Genomic DNA, 7,831 nt, shown 5'->3' on the forward strand with positions numbered 1-7,831 from the left:
GTTGCCCAGGGAGGCAACATCAGGAAGGCTCTAGAGCAGAGGGTGTAAGTGATGGGAAACTGGAGGACACCTGGGGACCCCCGAGGTGGTCTTCCTGCTAAGAAGAGCTCATCTAACGAAACACTCTAACCAGCTCCTAGATGGCTATTAATAATAATCCTACGGCTCTAATGAGCAGTAAATGAGCACCTACTTAATCAACTCAGAGTCCCAAGGTAATGTGATCTAACAAGAAAGGTGAACTGCCTGTGTCATTACCACTAAGTGGCATAACTTTGAACAAAACTGGCAGATTCTCATTTTCCCAGTGTTCTCCTCCGTGCATGAAACTGGGTGCTGGCTTAACAACTCTCAGCCATAAAATACTGTAACATGTCAGTTCATGCTGAGTGGCAACAGGTTTGTTTTTCATGATTATGTAATCTGAATTCTTTTTCCAAGAAAGGGTTTGGAAATGAGTTATTACATTGCATTGCCAGCAAGCATTTGGTCTAAATGCACATGTGTATTAGCTACAGTAAACTCAGACCTTTCCTCTCAAACTGCCCCCGACCCCTAGACAAATCTGTAAACTACAAATCGAGTGTGACCCGTGAGAAATGTCCAGTAGCCGGCTGAGGTTTACAGAAAGCACTGAAGTGCCTACTAAGGACTTTTAGGGAGGGTATTTGATCTCCCTCAGTCTTAAATAGCAACCTAATGAGCCAGGAGATCCGGGCTCTCTGTACACTAGTACCCATAATAGATTGGCTTTAAAAACTAATACAGTGTTAAAATAGTGTGTAAAGGGTGCACACTGGAGTAGGTTCAAAGACTCTGAGCGCTAGGTTGGTACTTATTGACCAGAATGCTACTTAGAAAAGACTTCACATTGTTCTTAACTTCTAGGACAAAACTTGAAACCACAGCAAATAACTGCTTGGGGGTTTGCATTCCATACTCCTGGGCTCAGAGGCAAGCTTCCTGTTCCCTCTTGGCTGGCAGAGCCGATCCCAAGGCCAGACGGTGAATGGTTTGATTCTTATACTTGAAGAATCTGCCCTGGCTTTCAGCCCTTAGTGTTCTGGGTGCCAGACCAGGTGTGGGGTTTTTTTTGTTTTTGTTTTGTTTTTTTCAAGTTCCTCCTGGAGACTCGAATTTCACTTGAAGATAACAGGATGACGACAGATTGAGTTAGGCATTTGGGCAAAAACCAAATCTAATAAAGATCCGCACACCCATGCAAACCCCAAAGAAAAGTGTTTTAGAAGAACTGAGGACCAAGCTTGGGAAACTCTAATCATTCTCTGGGATCTTCTTGTTAGGTTTCAGGAATTAAGAGGGGAAATAAAAGAACACTACAAGATTCTTGGGCCAACGTGATTTTTTTTTCTTCTGAGGGAAATGGCAGATTTTTTTCCCCCCGAGTGTTATAATTCTATGCTTTCCTACGCAACGTGTACACACAGTCGAATGTTTAGTATGAGTTGAAAGTCAAATGCTAAGATTTCCTTTGCTGCGTTCACCAGCTAGTACTATTAAATAGGAACATAGGTTCCCAGGTCAGAACCTATGGGAAATTCTGAGTGAGGGAGAGAGATGAGATTGTAACTGGCCATGAGTGTGCGTATGTGTAACAAAGAAAGAGAGAATTCCAAAACTTGTCCTTGTATGGAGTAGCTATGAGTCTGATATGAATTTTTAGCGAAAAATAAGAGAATACCAGAAAACTTGTTATTCAAATAGCACGCCCAAATTAATTGCTTAGGAAAAACTGTTGTTAACCTTTTCTTCTCTGCCTCATTGTTTCAGCAGCGTTAAAGGTCTTATGGCCAAAGGAAAGGATCCTGAAGGGTTGGTGGTGGGATGGGGGAGAGTTGAATTTTAACTCAGCCAAACTGGGGACTAATTTCCTTGGCAGTTCAAAAGCTCTTAATGAAGGCTTTCTGCCAGACAGAAGCAGCGTGGGCCACTGGGCAGGCATGCTGAGGCCATCCTTCAGAGAACAGGCTGGTATCCTGTTCCTCAGAGGCAGCCCCTCCCTTGGCTGGAACAAACAGCCTTCCTCGACCCCCACCCCCATCCCCATCACTGTGCTCATTCGAACCTCTGTGCCCCACCTTGAAACTCTGCTTGTAATTCTTTCCCCCCACCTCTCTAATTTCCCTCCTTCCAGGTTCAACTCAAAACAGCCTTACCAATAAAGAACTTCAACCCAAGGGCACTCTCCTTCCTCCAAACTATCATGAAGCTGCTACAGTTTTCACTATTTCTGGTAGATTCTTTGAGCTAGTTGGTCAACTCTAGACAAAGTGAAGTGTTAGTTGCACAGTCGTGTCCAGCTCTTTGTGACACCATGGACTGTGTAGCCTGAGAGGCTCCGCTGTCCATGGGATTTTCCAGGCAAGAATACTGGAGTGGGTAGCCATTCCCTTCTCCAGGGGATCTTCCTGACCCAGGAATCGAACCTAGGTCTCTTGCATTGCAGACAGATTCTTTACCGTCTGAGCCACCAAGGAAGTCCCACTAGAGACAAAAGCCTTTCTCTTTGATTTCCTGGCTGCAATTTTCTTTCTTTTCTTAAAAAATAAATAAAAATAGTCTCCCTGACTGATTTTATCATTGTTTACTGTATCCACAGAAGTGGAACATAACCAACTTTTCACTGCTATTGCATCCAGGCATGATATTATTTCAACTTAATCCACCGTGATCAACCCAAGTGCATATTTGGATTTTGCAAAAGTTCTCTGACATTAGAATTTAAAAGCATTGTGAAAAAATGGAAACTATTTCTCCAACAAGGACAGAAGGAACTGAAGAAAAAGTGCACAGAGGGTATGTCATGTTACTTACATTCCTGTGCTCTGGGGAGCATATGCAGAGAAGTAACCTAGAGGAACTTTTCAGAAATATGTCCAAAGATACTAGGGAAAATCCTCTCTCTATTAACAAAATGTCTTAAAGGCTTTTTAGATGAAACAAAAAGTAGAAATGTTTTTCTATTTATGTCTCCCTAACTTTTAAAATCTCCCTTGGTAGTAATAGAAGTGGATACAGGGAATAGAGATTCATGAGAGAGAAATAATTCTTTCTTGTGTGTCTAGACGTCCCTACCTAGGGAAGCTTAAAGGAAATTGAGTGCAGTCAGCCTGTAAGGGTGAGCAGAGATCATGGAAATGCACTGATAATTCAGAATCGCATTTCCACCTCATTAATTTCAACCCCTGTTCCCTTCTACTGGTTCTTCTACAAAAGAACAAGGTAGACTAAGTTGAAGATAACATCCTATCTGCACTCCTGCCCTCTCCTCCCCAAGATGCTCAGTTGAGTGGAAGATCATTAACAGAAGAAGGCAAAACAAGTGGCCCACAACTTTCACAACCCAGCTAGCCTCCTCTTCATCACTTAATTGTGCAAAGAGTAGTGTGAGTATACCACTTTAAATGGTATTCCACTAAATGATGAGTATACCACTTTAATATTGGCGAGATCTAATATGAAAATTATTTTTGGCCTTGGTCTGTTTCCAGTTTGTCAATACCCTAGATTTTACCAAGTTAGGGAATCTTAACATAACGATGGCTAAAGTCACTTAACTACAGCTAGTGAACGTCTGTGGTTTTACTCTCCCTCCCATTCTTTGGGAAGGGGGAATTTTGCATTGCTTTCAATAGGACAATAACTGAAATAATTTCAATAATTGATAGGATTACTAATTATTGCCTTTACTGGGAAGTGATTGAGGCACTGCCTCTCTCTAATATTTTCCTCTGTTATTTTACAGTATGTGCTCATCCTACTATTGCATAAGAATGTGAATTGTAAATACACTAAGTCATTATAAGGAAAAAAACCCTATATTCTTGCAAGGAAAATTTGAGGATTTACCAATACTAGATAAAACATCTGGGTGATAATCTAGGGAACTTCAGACATTAATTAAGTATTCTAGAACAATCAGATATAAGTGCAAAGAAGAATATTCAAAGTCATAGGAAGCCATTGTAAAGAGAGGAGGAAATTAAAGCAGATGTAAACACCAGAGACTAGATGGGAAAAGGGTCAGAGAAGGTAGTTTCTTGTGAGAGTCAGAGTGAGTCCTACTCAAAACTATGCTACAGACAAATGTAACTTTCCTTTTTCCTCTACTTTACCAATGCCAGCTTAGAACTTCCAATAACACAATAATTATTATTACTACTTATGGAGTTTACATTTTAACAGTGTTTGACACTTAAATTATCTCTAACTGGCAAAATTTTAGGCTGGAAAACATGGATGAAGGGAAGTTTGTGGAAGCAATTCTGTAGCCCCAAATTTCTTTTGCACGTTAAGAGTGCTTTAGTCTAACCTTGAATAGTAATAAGGAAAAATTCTAGGCCCTGATCAAGGTATCTGGTATGAGGAAATAAAACACATATGCCAGCCACATGAAAAGCAAGATTAAAAAGAGTCCAGTACATCTAGCAGGGTGTGTTGGTTGGCTTTATGTGTCAACTAGGCTAGGCTATAGTATCCAGGTTTTCAATTCAATATTAATCTAGATGTTCTATAGAAGTCTTTTGTAGATGTGGCTAACATCTACAATATGTTGACTTTCCCTTTTATTTTTTCAGTTGACTATGAAATAAAAGAGATAAGCCTACTTAATGAGGGTAGGCCTCATCTAATCAGTTGAAAGAACTTAAGAACAAAACTGAGATTTCCCTGAGGAACAAAAGTCTTGACACAACAGTCTTGGGGCAGAATTTACCCAAGACTGCAGGGTCAGCCCCTGCCTGGAGTTGCCAGCCTGCTGGGCTGACCTACAGATTTCAGACTTCCTAGCACCCCTCCCCTCCCCTCCATAAAATGTCTATCTATTTATCTATCTACATAGCTCCATCTCTGTCTATCTGTCTGTCCTTCTATCCATCATCCTTACTGGTTCTATTTCTCTAGAGAACCTCAATACAGAGAGTTACTAGGGAAGACCTGAGGAGGTGATAATAAACTGACCCCCAATGAATAAGGAATCAGCTATATGGGAAGTAGAGGTTAATTATGTTCCTTTCAAAGGGATGAGCATATATATACCCAAAGGCCCTGAGATGGGAAGTAGCTTGTGATAAATAAGGATGTGAGACAGAACTCAAGATGTTTTAGGCACCGTGAGAAATAGAGATGGCCCAATATGAGGTTGGAGAGGTTTGCAGAAGTCAGATTATACAAGACTCTTAGTTAAATACTTGAACCTATTTTTTAAACTACCACAGAAGGCCATTGAAGGTTTTTAACCTGTAGAAAGATAGCTGCTTCTGGAGAAGACAATGGAGACCAATCAATGGGATGTTACTATAGTTGTCCAGGTGGGTAATGGGAATAGCCAGGCCTAGTACGCTGGCAGAGGAGATGGGAAGATGTGGGCTGATTCAAGATTATATGATGGAATGCATGAAGAAAGTAGGAGGTGAGGGCATCACAGATAAGCCTATGTTTCTGGCTCATACAGTTGGGTGGATGGTGGTGTTAATGCATACAATGGGCTAGACTGGGAGAGGAACAGGATTAAAGAATGTGAATTAAGAGTTTAATCTTGCTACTGGAGCTCAGAAGAAAGATTGCAGCATTTGATATAAATTTGGAAGACGTCTTTTACTAATGGCATTTGAAATCACATGAATGAACATAATTAATCAAGGAAAGCAGAAGAGGAATCAAAGACAGAGTGCTCAGGACAGAATCCTGAGTCATTCCGACATTTAGAGATGGGTAGAGAAGAGCTAGAGAGTTTGGAAGGGGGCAGTGAGAGGAAGAGTGTACCAAGAAGTGTTGTGTTTCAGAAGAGGAGGTCGTCAACTCAGCGAAATGCTGCCAAGAAGCCAAGCAAAGGGAGAACAGAAAGAAAAAGGAACGTAGGGCTTGCTAGCATGGCCTCACTCTGAGAGTCCTGGTGTCTGGTGTGCCTGATCATTTACTTAAGGTGTTCTCATTTACCATCCACCATTGATCATGCCCCATCATGTCTAATTCCAGGCTATTACTGGGTCTCCTGGGTATTGGTTTTCACAACTGGATGTGTGTGTCCGTGCTGTTGTTCCAGTTGTATCCGACTTTTTGTGACCCCATGGGCTGTAGCCCACCAGGCTCCTCTGTCCACGGGAATCTCCAGGCAAGGACTGGAGTGGGTTGCCATGCCTTACCCAAGGGATCTTCCTGACCCAGAGATCGAATCTGCCCCTCCTACGTCTCCTGCATTGCAGGCAGGTTCTTTACCACTGAGCCACAGGGGAAGCCAGCTGGATGTATATGGGGGCCTAACTGTTTCTGAAAGAGAATGAAGGAAAGAGTTGGTTTCCAGGAACCTGTGGATGAAGAAGGAAGAAAAGAGAGAGGGTTACAGAGAGGAAGGACATTCTACATTCCCCAGTCTGACCTTCAAGAAAACATCTGATCTATAGGCAGCATCTTATATAAAAGATGAATGTTTTAGGGAATTCCCTGGCAGAGCAGTGGTTAGGACTTGGCACTTTTACTGCTGTGGCCTGAAAGTTGAATCCCTGGTCAGGAAGTAAGTGGGGTATACCTATGGGGTATAGCCAAATAAATAAATTAAAATTAAAAAATTTTTTAGAAGATGAATTGTTCTAAAGGTTCAAATATCCCAAGTTCTAGGTTACCCTTTCCTTTAATATTGGTTTTTTCTTTTTTTCTGCATTGTATTTGAAGGTTAATTTTATGTGTTGACTTGACTGGGCAACGGGATGCCCAGATAGCTGGTAAAACATTATTTCTGAGCCGTTGTGAGGGTGTTTCTGGAAGAGATTAGCATTCGAATTAATAAGGTGAATAAAGAAGATCCACCCTCACTGATGTGAACGGGAATTTTCCAAACCATTGAGAGCATGGATAGCGCAAAAAGGCAGAGGAGGTGGGGATTTGCTCCTTCCTCCTGAGGTGGGACATCCATTTTCTCCTGTCCTTGGACATCTGCACTCCTGGTTCTGAGGCCTTTGGATCTGACCTGGACTTACGCTGTTAGCTCCTCTATTATCGGGCCCTGGGACTTGAGCTGAACTGCACCCCCAGCTTTCTTTGTTCTCCAGCTTGCAAATGGTAGATCATGAGATTTCTTGGCCTACATAACCATCTGAGTCAATCTTAAAAGAACTCTCTCTCTGTCTGTGCATGCTCAGTTGCTCAGTCACGTCCGACTGTTTGTAGCCCCACAGACTGTAGCTCTTTAAGCTCTACTGTCCATGGGATTTTCCAGGCAAGAATACTGGAGTGGGTTGCCATTTCCTCCTTCAGCAGATCTTCCCGACCCACCCAGGGATCGAACCCACGTCTCCTGCATTGGCAGGTGAATTCTTTACCACGGAGCCACCAGGGAAGCCAAATATATTTATATATATAGCTTCTATTGATTTTGTTTCTTTGGATACCCCTGACTGATACACTCAGCCTGGCCTCAGAGATCATATCTGACCTGGCATAAAAGAGAAATTGTTTTGAAGATTCAAGTATCCCAAATTCTAAGTTAGGAGATTTATCCTCTCTCTCTTGATATTCTCGTTTTTCTCCCTTCGTCACATTTAGCACAATTTGTGATTATGAATGTATTTGGTATAACAATTTATTTAGTGCTTATGTCTGTGCTAGCTGTAACTTTCATGAGGCCAAAGCCTGTCTGGTTCCATCTGCTTGCATCTAGTGTCTAGCACAAGGCCTGGCACACAGTAAGAGTTCAAGTTATAGTTGCTGAGTTAGTAAATGATGATAGTTTGTGTAGGAAGAGAAAACTACAGCCATACGTTTATAGGCATACATAAACTCATGAACTAAAATTCAGTAGTCTTCTATTTCTCCA

The sequence above is a fragment of the Bos indicus genome, chromosome 16, assembly GCF_029378745.1.
Source record: "Bos indicus isolate NIAB-ARS_2022 breed Sahiwal x Tharparkar chromosome 16, NIAB-ARS_B.indTharparkar_mat_pri_1.0, whole genome shotgun sequence".
NCBI lineage: Eukaryota > Metazoa > Chordata > Mammalia > Artiodactyla > Bovidae > Bos > Bos indicus.